The sequence below is a fragment of the Miniopterus schreibersii genome (assembly GCF_964146895.1).
Source record: "Miniopterus schreibersii genome assembly, chromosome: 3".
Taxonomy (NCBI): domain Eukaryota; kingdom Metazoa; phylum Chordata; class Mammalia; order Chiroptera; family Miniopteridae; genus Miniopterus; species Miniopterus schreibersii.
This window is the reverse complement of record NC_138103.1, coordinates 5,677,686-5,697,809: the sequence shown is the minus strand read 5'-3', so window position 1 is coordinate 5,697,809 and position 20,124 is coordinate 5,677,686.

Genomic DNA, 20,124 nt, shown 5'->3' with positions numbered 1-20,124 from the left:
TGTTCACATTTCCCTGATTGTCTCAAACCCGTCCTTGGGTTTTTTCTAATCAAGATCCCCATGAGTCCTCTGTTGCATTTGGTGGTGCTGGTTCTGAGATATCTTCTGCCTCAAGACTGACCCCCTTGTCCATTTGTCAGCTGTGTCTACTCCGAGTCCCTGGGCTGTGCTCCCTCCCCTGCTAAGCACAGTAATTGTTGAATGAATGAATGAATAAATGAATGAATGAACAGATGAGGGAATGGGTACCTAGGAAGGGGCAGCTAAGAGAACAAGTGGTCCTAACACTCCTGGAACATTGTCTGGAGTTTCTTCTGTTCTAGACTAGATCAATGATTTGTGTGTGTGTGTGCACATGCGTGTGTGTGTGCACCCACGCAACAACATGCAATCTTACACAGAAGCCTGAACAAATAAAGACAGTGGATACTGAATGTTTAAGGGCCTGAGCTCTGACCCCACACTGCCTGGGTCAGAGTCTTGGCCTTGCTGCTTATAACCTGGGTGACCTTGGACCTGACCTCTGTGAGCCTTGGTTCCTTTTTCTCTGGGAGCTGATGTAGGGATGTAATGCCTGCAAAGTGCAAAGTGCTTACAACTGGGCCGGCATATTGTGAATCTTCAATAAATTTGACTCTGATCATGATAATCAGTGTTATTAAAAGGGAGGGTAGGGGAGCCTGACAGGACATGTAGGTCCCCTTCCAGAGCTTCGTGGAGCACAGTTTGATAACCTCTGGCCTCAATGACACCCAAAGTCTTCGCCCTCTGCTCTCGCTTTATTTGGGGCTCATTGCAGCCACCTGACCTATCCACGCCTGACCCTGCAGCCTGCGCACAGGTCACTAGGTGGATAGGAAGCCGAGGGCTCACACTACTTGGCCTAATTAGGCCAAAAAATACCCCGCCCTCCCCCAGTCCTGCTCATGTCACCCCCAGGGACCGTCTTGCAAACATGAACTAACCCAGTGCGGTGTATTGTTTTGAAACCCAAACCCTGAAACCAATCTCCTGCAACTTGGCCGGCCAACCACGAACATCTGCTTCAGGGCAATTAAGAAATTGCAGTCAATAAAGGCAAACATGCTGCTGAAACAGGCTTCTGTGTGCCACTAAGTATTCACGGCCCACTGACGGGCAGACCTGGGAGGGAATGTCAGTGGGTGAATCTGAAGCCACGGAGCAAAACCAGCCACCCAGACCCTGAGGCTGTAACCGACGTTTGCCAAGGTCCGCCCTGTAGCAGGCACCGCGCTGAGCTAAAGCTTATGTTTCCCTCATTTCACTCTCCCAGGTGGGGAAATCGAGGCTGAGTGAGCTTGTCGCCGGGCAAGACTTGCACAGGGGCGGGCTGGGATTTGAACCCAGCTCTGTTCAGAGCTTTTGACCAAACCACTAAGCTCCTTCTTGGCCAGGAAAACATCAGTTCGTAGGATGCCTGACGCATCAGCCTCAGAATTCCTGGTCAGCCGTGGCTAGAAACCATTGTTTTTCTTCCTGCAAGAGGACATGCCTGTGTCTCTTAAAATGCTTTCATCCCAAAGATAAGTTCAATATACCGTGAAACGGCATTGCAGGTCTGTAAGGGGAGAAATCTATTCTTCCTTGATGGTTAATGGGTTAATCTCCAAAGATGTTTCCCTAGAGACAAGTGTGTAGTGTGTGTGTTGTGTACATTAGCAGATTCGAGATAGATGCTTTTGTTTAAATTCCTTTGCTCAGTACACAGCTGTTGGATGATTTGCTTTTAAATCCACTGGCCTAGCCTCCCTCACCTCAGCTATACTTTCCTCTCCCATCCCCACTTTCTTATCCTCCCATGTTCTCCTGGTTTTAGGGTGCTCTGGAAGACGCTGTGTGTTAAAGACATGCAGGCACATGCATCCTTGCACACCCCAGCCTGGAGCATCAGTGCAAACTTGCACATCTGTCACTAACTGGCTGACTATTTAACAGTGGATTGAAATTTTGCAGTAAACCAGAAGAATACATCTTTTCTTGAACTTCGCTCTCAAGAAAATAATGTTTATATGTGTGGGGTATGGACTGGGCAGGCGGTGAGAGAAGATCTCACTGGTTGCCAGTGGTCTGAAAACACTGCGCATCTTTGAGGCGGGAGATGTAATCTTTTTATCAGCAGACATCCTATGGGAGTTTTTAAAAAATATATATGTTTTTATTGATTTCAGAGAGAGGAAGGGAGAGGGAGAGAGAGATAGAAACATCAATAATGAAAGAGAATCATCATTTGGCCGCCTCCTGCACGCCTCCTACTGAGGATCAAGCCCACAACCCGGGCATGGGCCCTGCCAGGCATCGAACTGTGACCTCCTGGGTCATGGCCCGATGCTCAACCACTGAGCCATGGCAGCGCGGGATTTTAAAGTTATAAACAAATTGGTTTCAGGCTGACCTTGTTAAAGAAAAAGAAACAATATAATGAGAGCTATAAAATTGCCTTCAGGCTGTGGCATGTTCAACTCGGAGGTGACTCGAGTGTCCTGTCTCATCTGGAAGTTTCAAAGGTTGGAGGACTTGCTCAGGCCACACCTGGGAGTAACCTGGGCTCCTCTGTTTTGCTCTCACTCAACATCAGTCTTGTCACTTCTACTTTGTTAGGAAGGAAGGTAACTATATACACCTCCACCACCACCTCTCTTCAGCTCTGCCTGGCTTCCCGCTGGCTTCCAAGCCGAGGGCCCGTGTGCTGCCAACGGCCGGAGTGGTTCTGTGAAGACATGAGTCAGGTCACGTCACCCTTCCCCTGGCTCCCACCTCAGCCAGAGTGAAACCAAGTCTTCGCCTTGCCCATCGATGGGCAGTCCGGGCCTGCCGCGCCCCCCGCCCTCGCTCCCACTGCTCTGCTTCCTCCAGCCCCTCCCGCCCGGTGGCCTTACACTGCTCCCTGGAAACACGCAGTCAGGCTGCACCGCAGGGCCTTTGCACACGCCGTTCCTTCTGCGTGGACCGCTGTTGCCTGGTCGTTACACCGCCTCCTCTGCACTGTGTTCACACGCCCCTCGCGGGCCGCCTCCCGCTCAGGCTAAAATTGCAGTTCCCTGCCCTCGACGCTTTACATTCCTCCTGCCCCCTCCAACCTTTCCCTTAGAGCACTTGCTCTCCAGCCCGGCATGGCCCCTGCAGTGTTTAAGGGGTGCTGCTCGCAGGGCGGCCTGGGCGTCTCAGCCCCTTGGCTCCCGCAACAGGACACCGCAAACCTGTGGCTGTAAGCAGCAGGGGTTTCTCTCCAGCTCCCGGGGCTGGGGGTCCAGGCCAAGGTGTCGGCAGTTTCAGCCTGGGGGGCTTCCCAGCTCATAGCAGCCTTCTTGCCGGCCGTGTCCGTACTTGTGGAAGGGACGACAAGCTCTCTGGGGGTTGACCTTTTTTTTTTATTTAATCAGGGCACTACTCCCATTCATGTGGGCCCCATTCTCATGGCCTAACCACCTCGAAAAGGCTCACCTCCAAATACCATCATAATTTTCACACTGGGGATTAGATTTCAACATATGAATTTGGGGCGGGACACAACACTCAGTTTATGGCAATGCGTTTGTATTTCTCAGATAGTGCGTACAAACCCACATCATTTTCACGAATAGGTACAAGTCTTATAATTAGGCTTTGGTTATGATAGCTGCACGCCCTTGCTCGGGACCTGCAGCGGACAGTCTGACTACTGAATTCCATCTTGTGGTTGGTGTGTGGGCACTGACTTTAAAATCAGGTGGCTCCCTAAGAGATAACTGCAGGAGGAAGACACTTAGATGAAACTAGAGAGATAGAGTCACCTTCGTGAGACACACAGTCACACTGTGCCCTCCAGTGCTCCTAAGACAGGATGGTGTCCAACTAACGAACACAGGCTCTTGCTTCAGACCACCTGGGTCAAATTCTGCCTCTACTGATTCCTAGTAGGGTAGGAAATCTGCACATACGAATGTCCCAAACCTTGGTTTCCCCATCAGGAAAATGGGGAGGATGACCATAGTGCCCGCCCCAGGTGGCTTCAAGGATTCAGAGACACAAGGCGTGCATGATGGTTGCCAGCTGAAGAAAGAGGGGTCAGCCCGGAGGCTGCTGGGACGAGGGCCCCCCAGGGCTGTTCAGGCCTTGGGTGTGATGCTCAGAGCTCTGCACACTGGGGCTGCAGAAACGGGTCCATCCCATTTCCAGAACTCAAAGCTGACAGGTTGAATCATAGTCCAATTCTCAGCTCTGATTCTGAGTAGAGGATAGTTCTGGGGTGTAGGCTCAGGCAGGTCCCCTGTCTTTGAGACTGGTTTTCTATGTTCAATGGGGCGCCCCTGTGGGCAGGTTGTAATGCGGGACCCTGCCCTTAGGCTAAACCTGATTCTACTTGACCCGGGTTGGAACAATCAGTCCGAAGCGCCTGGGAATTTAGAATTGGGACTTGGTGTCTGCTGGCACTTGGGCTGCGAGGATGCCGGACAGCCCTGTTCCCCCGTGTGCGCTGAGCATGTGTGTTTTAGAGGGGAGGGGCAGGGGGCAGTGGTGATTTGGGGAGCTGTCCACTGTCTCACCCTCACCTCGTCCCCATGTTTGGGGAAATCCGTACACATAGTCTGCCCCTGTATGTGTGGGTTCTGACCTGCGGATTGGAAATATTAGAAGGAAAAGCGCTGTGGTTGCGGACGTGCGCTGTGGCGCCAGGCCTGCCACGGCTGCTCCGTACTGAACATTGCGGCCTTTTGTCTCACGTCATTAATCCCTAAACAACACGGCACAACAACTACCTCCATAGATTTACACTGTATTAGCAATGACAAGTAATCTAGAGATGATTGAAAGTATATGAGAGGGTGTGTGCAGGTGATTTGCAAATACTGCATCATTTTAGGTGAGGCACTTGGGCATCTTCAGGTTTTCGTATCCACAGGGATCCTGGAACCAATCCCTCGAGAATACCAAGGGATGACCATAGTATACATGTGTACAGGTGTGTGTGTGCGTGTGTATAAATTTCCATAATGAAATCTGTAAACACGATGCAGGCGCAGTAGACTGTGTCGCAGCAGCAGTGCCACAGTGCAGGCGGGGCCCAGGGCCAGCGCAGAGGGACAACTGGGACGGAGCAGCGGCAACCTCACCGCACTTGGTCCGTGGCATGATCTTGGCTACATGGAGCCTCCCCTTATTTTTGCTTTCTTTATCTAGTTCTTTGGGCTTTCTGGAAATTCCTTGAGTATTCTAACAGCCTTTAAAAAAATAAATAAATTGTCAAATGTCATTTTAACTTTATTAATAAAGTGTAGCCATTAAAAAGATAATAATACATTTGCAGAGTATAAAAATAAAAGGTGCAAAGTAGTATACAGGGAGAAATAGCCTTTCAGCCACTCAGCCCCTTGTCCTAGAGACACCCACTACCAGTTATTTATACTCTACCAAAGACAGTAGAAAATCCTTTTCATAAGTTCCCTGTTTAAGTCAGTCAGAGTCAGATTCTATCAGCCCAGAATTTGGACTGATACAGGAAAAACATAAAGCAGATGCAGAGAGAGAAGCTGATATAATAGAGCGTGCGAGGAAGGAGAGAGAGAGAGCGGGAGGGAGGCAGGCACGTGGAATATGCATCGGAGGGAGAAGATCCCATGGTTTCTGTTTTTCCTGTTCTTACTTCCTGTCTCAAGACCAAGTTAACTCCCGTCCTTAGGAGGCATGGGACGCCTCTGCATTTTTGTAATAAACCGTTCTTTCTGTTTGAGCGTCTTCTGTCACCTACATGCCCAAGAAGGCAGTGTTGCCTTGTGGGTAACACGCTCACCGACCACCTTCTTGCTGTCCGCGTTTGCTCAGCCTGGCGCAGATGTCCCATAAATATTTGTTTAATGAATAAATGAACAGTTTGGCTCCAGACAAGGGATGAATGTGCTGTTGTGCCAGCAGATGCATGCTGGGCCTCCTGGCACTGCCAGCAGCCACTGTAGCGGAAGGCATGTCCTCCGCCTTCAGCAGCCTTTGTGAGTTTCACGGGCACGCGTCGGTCCCCGAGCACCACTGCCTCCAGCGTCCTGCATGCGGGCGCTGAGGATCCCTGCGGGTGAGGTCACCCAGGGGGCCCCGAGGGGCAGCTCACCTTCCTCTCCTGGCAATGGCCCGTATTGACAGATGCGGCCGCTCAGCCCTCGCTGGTTCACTCGGCATCTGGGAAGGGCTTGCAGCCAGGGCGGTTGGGGGTTTCAGAGCACAGGCTTTGAGTCAGACAGCCTAGGGTTATAGCCCCAACTCTGCCACTTGCTGCTGTGTTTCCTCAGGCAGGTTATTTAACCTCCTTCTGCCTCAGTTTCCTCATCTATAAAATGGGCTATTTTAAAGATTAAATAAAAAATATGTGTGTGTGTATACATATATATATATGTATGTATACACACACACACACACACACACATACAAATAGAAGATGGCACACAGGGAGCACTCTCTATGTGGTATTTTTAGTTTTACCATTTTGGTTATTATTATCATAGAAAAGTTTCCTTTTTTTTTTTCATATCTTTATTGATTTCAGAGAAAGGAAGGGAGAGGGAGAGAGAGAGATAGAAACATCAATAATGAGAGAGTCATTGATTGGCTGCAGCCCACAACCCGGGCATGTGCCCTGACCCAGAATAGAACCCCGATCGCCTGGATCCTAGGTTGACGCTCAATCGCTGAGCCACGCCTGGCCAGGCCATAGAAAGGTTTCTTTGGTACAAAGACTGCCAACCAGGGGATGTTTGAAGTAAAAGATGGTAAACCTTTGGCCCACTTCAAGGCCCCGTGGCTCCCATAATGCCACTTCCTCATCAGCTCAGTGATCTGGTATTTGGTTGAGCCCATTTGAGCCACCACATTAATTATGCAGCATTTGTGACTCCCAAGGGCATAGCCTGGTGGAGAGGGTTTGTGTGTATGGGCTCTGGGGTCCTGCCAACCTGGACTCCACCACTTGCTTGTGAAGGTGGGCACAGGACCTGACCACCTTGAGGGGAAGTTTACTTACCTGTGATAGGCAGGTAATTCTGTCTACTCCATTTCCCCCCCAGCCTTCAGAATTGGGAACTCATTTTACTAAAGAGGTCTTTGGTTTGATTCTTACTGTTTCCTGTTTGGGAGAGGGGGTGCTCAAAGCTCCCTTCAGGCTCCCCTGAAGGAATAAGTGGCAGACTCCTTGGCCTGTTACCACAAAGCAGTTGCTTCTGATAATCAACAAGTAAAAACCAGGGGTCTTCAGACCTGCTCTCTTTGACTCACACAGTGTTTATAAAGTTTGAAAATTCCTCTGAAAATCCCACACTGCACTTGAGCTGAGTTCTGCCAGACAGGGCAGAAGGTTGCCCACAGTCCCCACCACTTCATATTACTCATTCACACAGACCTACTTCACTTCTTAACCTGTCCGGTCCCGGAGGCATCTGAGATAATGTCTGTGGAGGCTTTAAGGCATGGCCTCAAACTCTTTGGCACTCCTCCCGTCAAGAGGTAGGGTCTGGGTCCCCTCCTCTTGCACCTGGGTGAGCTTGTGACTGCTTTGACTAATAGAGTATGGCAGAGTGACACTATGTGGCTTATGATATTAGGTCAATAAAAGGCAAAGCTTCTGCCTTGTCATCTTGGGACAATTGCTCTGGGGGGAGCCAAGTGCCATATAAGAAACCTATCTATCCCAAGAATGTCACACCAGAGAGGCCATGATAGGTATGCCTGGAGGGAGCACCAGCTGGGCTCCCAGCTGACAGCCAGCATCAATGCCACTGTGTGTGAGCCATGTTGGAAATGAATCCTCCAGCCCCAGCTGAGCCTTCAGATGATTGCTGCCCAGCCAACATCTAGTACCAAGTGCTTGAGAGACCAGAATTCCTGGCCCACAAAATCATGAGCAAAATAAGGTGGTTGCTGTTTTATACCATAAATCTCAGGGTGGTTTATTTCACAGCAAAGATATCTAGTACAGATATCCTAGTTTCATCTATTTGATAGTCACTGAACTGGAAGAGGGTACACCAGGAGAGGATGTGAGTTCTGCCTTTCCCAGTGGATAGAGTGAAAACTAGAAACCAGAGTGTAGCAGTAGATTCATTCATTCATTCATTCACTCATTCATCCAACAAATATTTATTGAACAGCTGCTATGTCGCATGCATGTGATAACTGTTGGAATTTTGGCAATAAAACAAAGTAGGCCAAGATCTTTGTCCTCAAGAAGCTCACATTTCCCATGAGGAATAAATTATAAGAAATAATTACAAATTACAAATTTTATATCATGTGCTGAGAAGGGCTATGAATGAAAACAAAGCAGGGTAGGAATAAAAGAGTGCTGAGGCACCGATGGAAGTCCTAGAACTCTTATTGGTGGCTACTGAAGTGTTTTAAGTATATTCAAGTAAAATAGCAACAGGAAGAACAGCCACTTTTTAAGTGCCTACTACATATTGCCTTTTATGTATGTGCCTCCATTTAAATTTCACAGCAACCCTGAGTGGTAGGCATGGTTATGCCCATTTTACAGATGAGAAAACTGTGGCTTGGGCGGATAAGCAACTCACCAGATGACGTGTCCCTGGAAAGTGATGGAGCAGGGCCTGCTGACTCGGACACTCTGCTTTTCCCTGAATACTCCTTCTCTCTGTGAGTCCCACTGCCAATGTGGTGAGTCAGAAATCAAACTGATGATCTCTGACTCCTTCGTGCAATGCCAAATGAAAAAAGAGAAAACAATTATTTTTGGAAAGGAAACAGTCAGGAAATGAAGGGACACACTTGAGAGATTATGTATTTAATGTTTACGCTCTTCCTCTTGTCCTTCAAGTTCAGTTTAGCATCTGACTGTTGAAGCTGACAATTTATTAGAATCTTGGGCAAGTAATCACTTTAAATCCCCCTGCGGCTCTAGCCATGGCAGGCAATTCATCCAAAAGACTGTGGGGCTCTTAGGGTAAAATACTTTTCTAATATTTTCCTCTTCTATTCGTGCTTTTCCCAAAGGGTGACAAATGGTCATGGTTTGCCAAGAAAGCGCTGTATATGGTTTTGAATGAGACTGTCCTTACATCTTGAGTCACTCTCTAAGAGAAAGAGAAGTGATCGATCCCCTTGTCACCCATCCCCAAGCCTGAGTCTGAATCTCTAGAACTCCAGTGACCAAGTCAAATTTTCTTTGCCTTAGGCCATCTATCCCTCCCTCTCTTTTCTCCCTTGGCCACAGGAGATAAAAAATACATCACGTTTTTTATTCCCTGTAACTCATTCAGAGTTAGGTTTTCTGGGGTGGGGAAAGCTTTGGGTAGAGGACAGGATAGTGTGAGAAGCTTCTTTGAAAAAGTATACAATTGACTAAGGCGATATTGGCACGGAGGACTCTGAGCCAGGTCAGGTAACTGCCAGGCCCTGTTCTGGGCACTCTGCACATCTCATCTTCTTTAACCCTACAGTCCCTCGTGAGGACAACGCGATCAGTGCCTCCCTGTCATAAAGTGTCAGTTGGATTTCTGAGAGGTAAAGTGATCTGCTGGAGGCCATACAGCTAGGCTAGTAATAGGGGCCAGGACATTCCAGGCATAGGAAACTGCATGACTAAAAGTGGGGAACTGAGAACTGGTTTGTGGTTGTGGCAGGACACTAAGCATGGCTGGAGCCCAGGATATGGGGTAGGGAATGGCGGGGGATGAGTTTCTGAAGGATTTTGCATGCTCAGACCCAAAAGACAGTGGGAGCCCCTGGAGGATTTTTAAAGCTGGGAGTGACATCATTTTATAGTTGTCCCCTCTTAGCTGTGGTTTTACTTTCCTCGGTTTCAGTACCCATGGTCAAGCATGGTCTGAAAATATTAAATGGCAAATTCCAGCAATAAACAATTCGTAAGTTTTAAATTGCATGCCATTCTTAGCAGCATGGTGGAATCTCAAGAGTCCTGTTCCACCCCACCTGGAACATCCCGCCCGGGCCACGAATCACCCCTTTGTCGACATATCCACTCTGTAGAGGGGACCTGCCCACTCGTCACTCAGCTGCCTCAGTTATCAGATTGACTACAGTAGTCTCACAGTGCTTGAGTTCAAGTCACTCTTATTTTACTTAATAATGGCCCCAAGCACAAGAGGCGCGATGCTGGCGATTTGAAAGAGAAGAGAAGCCCCTAAGGTTCATCCTTTAAGTGAAAAGCGGAAAATTCTTGATTTAATAAGGAAAGAAAAAACTGTATGCTGAGGTTGCTCAGATCTATGGTAAGGCTGAATCTTTTACCCATGAAACTGAAAGATAAAAAAAAATCTTGCCAGCTTTGCTGTCACACCTCAGACTGGAAAAGTTACAGCCACACTGCATGATAAATGCTTAGTTAAGATGGAAAAGACATTCAATTTGTGGGAAGAAGGCCTAACATCACCACGGCTCACATATCCTCCTTCTGACATATGGCCAGCAGGCCGACAGTGGCCTAACGCTGGGTCCCAGCGGCCACATCACTCGCTCAGTTCCTGTCCTCGGCAGGCATCGTGTCCTCTCCCGTCATCATGGCAAGGCCGAGTGCGGTGCAGCTCGTCACTGCGTGTGTGTGAGGCAGAGGGCACGGACACATCACTTTTATTGCAGTGAGTTGTCATAACTGTCCCATTTTAGTACCAGCTATTGTTGATCTCTTACTGGGCCGCATTTGTAAATTAAACTTTATCATATGTTACGTGTGTCTAGGGCTCGGTACTGTAGCTGGCTTCGGGCATCTACTGGGGGCCTTGGGACATATTGCTCTCAGATAAGGGGGATACTTGTATCCCTTGAATCTGAGCTGGCGTCGTGACTGGCTTTGGGCACTAGAATGCAGCAGAAGCTACGTTCTGGAATTTAAGTACAGCTTCGTCTTCCTGACGCTTGGAATCCAGCTGCAAGGCTGTGAGAAGCCCGAGCTGCTCAGACGAGACACATGGGTAAGAACAGAGGCCTCCTCTTGCTAGCCCTCTCGGAGCATCCAGCTGACCCCCACTGCTAACTAGGTGAGTAAACCATCTGGGATGTTCCATCACAGTCGAATCCCCAGACAACTGTGTCCCCAGCCAGCACCACATAGAGCAGAAGAATCACCCAGCTGAACCCTCTCGACACAGGAATTAGGAGAGAATACAGTGGATGTCAGTTTAAGTCACTCAATCTTGGGTGGTTTGTTACGCAGCAATACATAACTGAAAGAGAAATGCGGGTCTAGAAATACGGTCTGATGTAATATAAACCTACAAGTGGCACGGCCTTGAGCCAGGCCGCAGGGGCCAGAAGTGCCTGGAGGAGACTTAATGGAGCTGGAAGGGCTCCTGGAGGCAGAAAGGAAGGGACTTGAATAGTGAACTGCCTGAACAATTAGCAATGTCTCCTGCAGTAACATGGCATAGAAGTGGTGCCTAATGAACGTGTCCGTCTGGTTAAGGGAATTTCCAGGTAGAATGCTGAATGTGTCAACTGTTATTAACTCAGAGCGAATTATTTTTATTAATTAAAATTCAATAAAATTAAAAATCCAGTCTCTCAATTGCACTGGCCACTCTCCCCATGCTTACACGCCGGTGGCTGCCCTGCTGGGGAGTGCAGGCTATTACAGTGCATTTCCACCATCGCAAACACCCTGCGGAGCTGCCCCTCCAAGCGTTAGTGGGGGACTTTCAGGAAGGAGAGCACACACCCAAAGGGCTGAACTAAAGGACTGCTACTCAAAGTGTGGTCCCAGGACCGGCAACATAAGCATCTCCCGAGAGCTTGTTCAAATTAAAACTTCCCAGGTCCCGCCCCAGACCTACTGAGTAAGATTCTCAGGGTGGGAGTGGGGTGGGGGGTACGGAGGGAGAACCGGAATCTGTGTTCCAACAAGCCCTCAGGTGATTCTTATGCATTTCAAACTTTAAGAAGCACTAAAGAGCGTTTAATAAAGGGACTGCTATAGAGTTCAGGGCAGGGCTAAGAACAGCAGCAAAGGACAGTGGGACATCAGGAATTAGCAGAAGGGAAACTGAGGTGTTAATGGGACTCAAGATTTGGAGCCTGGAAGAGAGCCTGAGTCACAGGACCTCAGGCAGCTGAAACACAGTCCTTCCAGAGCTGGGGTAAGTCAGGAAGGTTTGGGGAAGGTTGGCAAATACCTTGACCCCTCTCTCCTCTGCCCTTTTTTTTTTTTTTAAAAAAAAAAATGTTTTCATTGATTTCAGAGAGAGGAAGGAAGAGGGAGAGAGAGAGATAGAAACATCAATGATGAGAGTCATTGATTGCATGCCCCTGACAGGGAATCGAACTGTGATCTCCTGGTTCATAGGTCGGGGCTCCACCACTGAGCCATGCCAGCCGGGCTGCCCTCTGGCAAAAGCCAGAGGACAAAGGAGCCTCCTCTGCACAGAGCAGGGCAGAAGGGGTGGAGACTGGACCTGGAGAGGCAAATGGAGTAGAAACAGACCCCTGAGTCTAGATGTGTTAGCTACATTTTTAAAGAATGCACATTTGATCTATGAATGCTTAGCTATGAACATTAAAAAGACGTTAGCAGCTTGAAAATTATCTTATTTACAACATCTTTGGGAAATGGGCTGTTAGCAGTTGTTACCGAACTCAAGGGACTCACCGCTTGGGATGCTTTCTCAAGAACAAGACATGTTTGTTGGAAGGTAGTTTTATTTACTTTCAGCAAGTAAAGGAGACAGTGGATTCATATCCAGAGCTCCGTGTCCCTGAAGGGAGGCCCAGCCACTGCTTCTTTACACCACTTGGTTAATTACTTGTCGGGTCTTCTTTGCAGTTGGCTACTTTTATTCGGTTGTGTTCCCGCCATGTTCATCCTGTTTACAGCTGGTCTGCAAAACACTGAGCTACATTTTAACATTCAGCAAGAACAGCATTTAGTGAGAATGGCCCAGGCCTTGAGGCCCTTGTCCTGTCTAACAATTTCCCCGAGATTTTTCACTCCTCGCCCTTGAGGGAGTGGGGGCGAGGGTCCTGCTTCTGTGACTGCGTCCTGCTGAACGTGGACAGGGTACGTCTTTGAGTCAGAGGAGTGAAGTTCTCCGGCGCCTGACCTATGCAAGTCTCGGGGTCCCCTGGGTCCCGGGACTCCTGAGGACAGGGGTGCGTAAGGAGAGCGCTGCTCTAGCAGGAGACACGCCGTAAGAGGTGAGGCAGAAGCGGGGAACAGGCAAGGAGACCGAGACCCCGCCACCCATAAGCTCACACACTGGTGGGGATCTAATGAGCAAGGTGGACCAGGGTGACAGCCTCCCTGAGGACAAAGGTGCCGACAGGGGCGAGAAGAGGGAAGGTGCTGTCATCTGTGATCCGGGACACCAAGCCATAATTTTTATTCGAGAATCACACGTCCAGCTGCTCGGTCTATCCAGGACTTTGGAGGACAGGCAGGATCTGGGCAGGAAGTGGCCGTGCAGAAAGGGGGGCCCGGGGATGAAGCACAGCGGGCCCCGGGGGCGGGGAGGGTATACCAGCTATGACAGTTCTGCACACCATCCAGCCAGTGTCCCACAGTTTCTGAAGCACAGCGATGCCTGCCATGTGGCCCAGTGAAGAGCTGGGCCTCGTAGGCTCCTTGGCCTACGGGGGAGGGGGGAGGAAGTCCTGACACGGTGCCCACAGAAAAGCCCCTTGAGGTGGCAAACACCTGTGTGCATGTGTGTGTGTGTGTGTGTGTGTGTGTGGTCAAACACGAGGCCACGCTGCTCAGGCCCACACAGCCCAAAGCCCTCAGTGATCAGACATCCTAGACACCACCCCCTCCTTAGCCTGCTGCACAGCTGCAGTTGAGAGATTAAAGCCCGTCTGAAAATCAGGATACGGGGAAGCATGACTCACTCGCAACCTCTTTGTCCCCCAAACCTACTGCCCAGCAGGCGCTGGGACGAGCCTTGAGATGAGCAGATCACCTGAGGTCTATACGTCCCTCAGTTTCCATCTTTCACAGACTGTGGCTCCTCCACCCCCGTCCCTAGTTTGGAAACATCAGGAGCTCAGGACTGAAAGCGAGGACAGGAAACAGCTGGGAGTTCAGGATGTCCTGAAACAGGAGAGAGAAGCAAGGAGAGTCAGCGACGCCACAAGGGGCTGCTCAGGGGAGGCGCCTCCTGTCTCGCCTCCTGCCTTTAGTCACAGGAGCAGTGTCACCTCCTACTGCAGTTTCAGGTTCCAGCTCCTCTCAGCCCTCTGGCTTCTGGGACTTTGCCTAGAGAAGGTGAGCTGAGGGGGCCTCCCCAAAGCTTGCCCCCCATGTCCAGGATGCCTGGTTTAACAGCCTGGCTCACATGCCACAGTTCGGACCCAGTCTGCTGGAAGGAGGGCTCTGGGTGGTGTGGCCTCCCGGCACGTCTCCCTCCAGCTCGCGCACCCCAGCAGTGCAGTGTCTGTCCCTAACCTCCACGGCTGCTCTGCGGTGACAAAGCCCTGGGCTGCTCCACCTCCGGCCTCCACAGCAGGGCGAGTGCCTGGCAGCCCATTCCACTGCCAGTCAGCAGACTCCCAACGCCACAGGGACATGCACCCAGGATGAGTGGCGGCCACTCCCCAAGGAGGGGACACAGCTTAGAAGCACCTTGTCCTGTCCGTGGATGCGGAGGGCGAGTTCCCTAACCTCCACCTGCCCTACCCCACCCCACCCCAGCTTTGGAGGAGAGAGGGGGAGCTGAGCTAAGGCACTGTGCTCAGGAAAGAAGCTGAGGTCCCCGGAGTCTTCTGGACTTGACTGGGCTCCGACACAAGGGAATGCGCAACAGTGCACCCACCAAGTCACTGACCCCAAATCCATCCTGCAGGTGAATGGACAGGGAACCAGTAAATTATTTTCCAAACCACTCTAAAATCTTACTGAGGTAAATCATTTCCCCGAGTCATTCCCACCTTCCTTCCACACCGTGTCACTAGGAAGCCCACCCTTTAGGCTTCTGTTACTCAAAATACACACACGTGGCTGATTCTACCTGCTTTATCTTGCAAGCCCGGTGAAGCTGACTCCAACTGCATTTTCAAATCATAGTAGACTTTTCTCTCTTTTTCTGACACCAATCCAATCAGGGAATCCTACTGGGGTTTTGTTTGTTTTGATTCATTCTTTAGTTTTCAATACTCCTAGAATAGTTGGCCTCTGTTACCACACCTCTGGTAAAATTTCTGAAATCACACCTGTTAATAGAACATCACTTGCTATCACGGAGACTCTTTGAAGAGCTGTGACATGTAATTCTTCCCGTATCCTGCAGAGAAGAGAAGCAGTGGGAGTCTTCATTCAAATGGCTCACAGATAAAACCAAGAATTCTTCCCACGAAGCCCAAAGCATATATCTCTACACCATTAGCCACAGGCCGGCCCCTGAGTCCCTCAGCCAGGCGTTGCCGCTCAGTCCTGCTGTCCCCGCTCGCCTGCACTGGGGACCGGGCTCACTGCGCGCCCTCAGCGCAGGTGCTGTGGCCTGTCTGCTGGGAACCTCGTGGTTGTCCAGGGAACTGCTGGGGCGCCGGTCCCATTTCCCAACCGCCCCACCCTGGCTGCGGGTGCTCCAGAAAGTGCCCTCCTTGGCTGGAAGCAGGGCAGGGTTGCAGGGAGAGGCTTAGGTGGGGTTAGTAAAAGCTGAAACCCGAGGAGGCAAAGAAGCTGCGCTGAGAAAACAGTGCCTCCCAAACCCACAGTAGGCCCCAGCCTGGAGCAGGGCCCCCCCGGACAGGACAGGAAGCTCCCTACCGTCGACCTATTTGTTATAGTCCTTAATTTATATAAACTGTTAGCTCTTTAAGTCAAAGAAATAGAGCTTTCTTTTGGTCCAATGCGGGGGAGTGGGGGCTGCATTCAGGGCCTGAATTTGAGTTTCCCATGGCTGGCACACTGACATATAAGACAAACAAGGCAAACGCACAAAGACTACCAGACAACTAGACCAGAGATTGTACCCCAAGGATGTCTTGGATTGTCCCGCAGGCCTTCAACCCTCCAGTTAGACCAAGGTCCGGCCCTGAATCTGGCCTCCCAGAGATAGTCCCAGGCCAACGAGAAAGCGAGCATGCAACAGAACCGAAACTGCCTTCCTACAAGCCTGCACCCAAAGTGGGAACAGAAACACTAATTGCAGTGACCACAGGGGCCGGCCCCCCTGCCTCCCTTCTGAAGCACTGAATGAAACAGTTTCAGTGGCCACTCGTCTCACTGGCCGAGGCAGCCAGGCAGCCAGGCAGCCAGGCAGGTCATGGTCAGCACGAGCGGGAGTCTCCCGTAGGGCGAACCTCTGTCCAGTGGAGACGCAGGCGAGTGACCCCAGGATGAGCTGCCGCCGCCCACTGCTTCCCCAACACCTACGCCAGGCAGAGAGGGAGCCTTTGAGGGGAGTCCCATCTGAGTCGCCGAATTAGCTGCTGAATTCAAGGGGTTTGCCGCTTGGGGTGCTCTACTCAAGAACAAGACATGGTTGTTGCAAGGTAGTTTCATTTACTTGTCTCGTTCTTGAGCAGAACACCCCAAGCGGCGAACCCCTTGAGTTCCACAACACAATGAGAGCTCTCCCTACAATTTTAAGAAGGGAAATAACCACTATTAATGTTTTGTTCCACTTTATTTTTTCATTTCACCCCTTCACTCCACTCCCTTCCCCTTTTCTATTCCCTTCTCTCCCCTTCCCCTCTCCCTCTCCTGCTTTCCTCTCCCCTTTCCCCACCTACCTTATATTATGTGATAATATTTTGGTAAATAAAGTGTCGTGTCCTGTCTTCTCATTTAATGTTTTGAACATTTCCTTGTGCCATTAAGGATTCTCTGAAAACATGTTTTCTAGTCGCTGTGCAGATGGTCTCGAGATGATTGTTACTGTGAGCTATCTCAGATCCTTTTGGGAAGTAGGTAGTGTACAGGCATAAATTATAAATGAAAGGCAACTTGCTCTTAATTTACCCTCAACTTTTAAAGTGCAGCAGCTCTTTGCAGATCAGTTTCTCCAAAGCCACAGAGACCGAAGGGATGGTGACAATGACCAAAAAGGAGCCACGAGGCGGAAGGGTGTTGAACGGGTTCACACCCGGGATCTGTCCAGTCTCGGCCTGTGTGATTGGGAAGAATCTGAATGATGGTCACGTTCCCCTTCAGTTCTGACTGATTTCTGATACAAATCTAATGCCCTTGCTGACAGATAAATAGCTTCATTTCAGAGGTTGCCCACCTCCTCCATTGTGCTCAGTTTCAGGCACCATCCCCTCTCCTAAGCAACAGTGATCACCTCCCACAACGGCCTCCTCCACCCATTCTTGCCCTCTGTGCTCTGCTCTCCACAGGCAGCTGGAATGATCCATCAGATAGCGGCACTCATCTTGTTACCCCTTGTCATGGCTCATGAGTCCCCATGTGCCAAGTGCCCCACCACCTTTCTGGTCTCTTCTTTTTCTACTTTCCCCTTGTTCACTCCACTCCAGACAAATCTGTCAACTGCACTCCCACTCGAGGCCTTGGCACTTGCTGTTCCCTCTGGGAATGCAATTCCCTCGCAGGTCCCACCTTATCAGAGAGGCCTTCCCTGACCGCCCTTTGTAACATAGCCTGACCCCCACCATTCCCTAGGCCCTCTGCAGTTTTGTTTTCTTTCATGGAGTCTAAGACATGATATCTGCAGGGGCTTCTTTACTTATTATTTCTGTCCCCAGTAGCATACAAGTTTCACGAGAGCAGAAACTTGGTCTATTTTATTCATCGCTATATTCCCTGCACTCTGAAGTGAACTTACTAAGGGCTCAATAAAGTGCACTTAGTAGGAAATCAATAAAAATTTATCGAGTGAATTAATAAAAGCTTTCTGGGGCAAGTCAGTCCTCCGGGGGAATAAGTGCAAACACCACGGTCGGCATGGATGGTTTGATCCTTGGCCTGTGCTTACGGCCTGGATATTTTATCGAAAAGCCATGACGTCACTCTCTCTGTCATTCATCTTTTCATTCCCTCAGACCACCTCCTAGCATCTCATCCCGGCATGTGTCCTAGCTTTTTGCCTGAGTTCTAATTCTCCCTCCTCAAACAGGCCCCACCAGTGTTCTGCAACCCCCTCTGCGCCTCTCACACCATGAAAACAACTTCTCCTGTTTTCATGGTTTAACGGCTTCTAATGCACTCACTCTACTGCACGTGCCAGTGGTGGGAGTGGAGCCCTTGCCGTGTTGCAAGAAAAAGCATTTTCAGGGACCCACAAGGAAGAATGAGGTCTGGTGGTAAGATTTACTTGGTGCTCGATGCAAAATCAAAAGAGTGGCCCTCCTGGGTTCCCAATGTCCCATCTCTGTCCATCCCATCATGGAAAATCAGGGTCAGAAACAGGGCCAATGTCCAGAGATCCTGTGCCACATTAAAACTCAGTCCAGTTCAGCACCCAGCTGGCTTAGCTTGTGCTTCCTGCTGCAATCTGCTGCTGTGCTGTGGCATCCAGGCTCCCACCTGGAACCTGTGGTTGGAGTTTATGCAGCCCTTGGCCATGCAGCTGCTAAGGCCACAGAGAATGTGAGACCAAACACCACAAATACAGGTCACCGAGCACACCCACATGTGGGGGGGAGAGGGAGAGGGAGGGAGGAGGGGGGGGAGAGAGAGGGGGAGAGAGAGGGGGAGACAGAGGGAGACAGAGAGGGGGAGAGAGAGAGGGAGAGAGAGCTCTTCTTTGTTCCCTTGGGATTATATCATCTTGGGCTTGGGAAAGACCAGGTGTCTTTTCCAAAATAACCAGCTCCCCAGACCTTTGCAGGCTTCTGATGGGCCCAGGCATAGCCAGTTTATTCCTCCCCCAGCTTAGACTGAGGGGCATCTATGGTCAAACACCTTCTCCTGCGCCATTCCAACTTCCAATGCGAATGTGCTTACCTCCCCCTCCCCCTATTCCCCCCAACAATCCCATGGGGGGTGTCTCTCCTTGGCAGGGCAGTGCTGGGATCCCCTGGATCGCATGTGAAGCTGTGGTTTCCTGGTGGAGCGAACAGGCTCAGTGTCCAGCTCGGCTCCCCAGTTTATTAAGCTCAGAGCCTGACCCCCTTTTTTCCCCTCTCTTAACGTCCAGCTACCTCTGCTAACACACACTGTTCCCTTTTTTCTGGAGGTAGGTGCTAATGTCTTCGTTTTAGTCACTTGCTCAAGCTGCACAGTTTAGGGAGCACCCGCCCTGACGGGACCTTGGGGACAGTGACGAACAGGCAGAGATGGCCTCTGCTCTCACTGAGCTCAAATCTGGCAGGAGAGACAGACATGAAACATATAACAGCATCAATATTTCTCACAGTTACAATTACTGTAAGTGCTGTGGAGGACAAGTGCCACTTTGATCGTCTTTACATCTCATGCAGTTACTCTCATTTTATTCTCACCTCCACTCTCTCACGAGAACCGAGTATGAGTCCTGGTTCACAGGTGAGGAGACAGAGTCTCAAAGGACACTTTCCCCAAGAGCCCATGTCGTCATATCTATACGTATGTATGTCTGTAATAGTTATGTATTTGTATATTTGTATTTCAGGTCTACTTATTTACTGTATATATGATATAATATATATAAATATTTAATGTGTATTTGTACAAATATATAAATATTCTATATTTGTATTTACACATATATTGCCTATGCTGTATGAATTATATATTTTTTATAGTGTAGATGTATAAGATTTACACATCTATTTATATTGTTTACATATATTATACTAACGACGATAGGAAAGCTGGGCTCAGGAAAGTGAGGTGATTGGCCCAAGGTCCTGCGGTTTACAGGTAAATGAATTTGGGATTAGAGTCTAGGTTTCTGACTCCCAGCTGGTGCTCCCGCAGCCGCCTCCAGCTCTGACACCCCCAAGCCCCTCTGCTCTCATGTCCGGAAGATTAGAAAGTCCTTTCTGAGATGAATGGAAGAAAAGCACTACTCTGCTCTCTCACCAGGCATCGAATTGCACATGCTGTCCCTGAGTTACAAGCATTAATTGACTAACTGGGAAAATCTGGACCCCAGAGCACCGGGCAGTCCCGTCACTGGGCGCTCTGGCCCACACCTCTGCCTCCCAGACCCCGGCCTGAAAGGCAGGCGGGGAGAGGGAGCTGCAGCCCCTCGTCTGTGCAGACCCCCTGTTGTCCGCGTGCAGCTGGATCCCTGT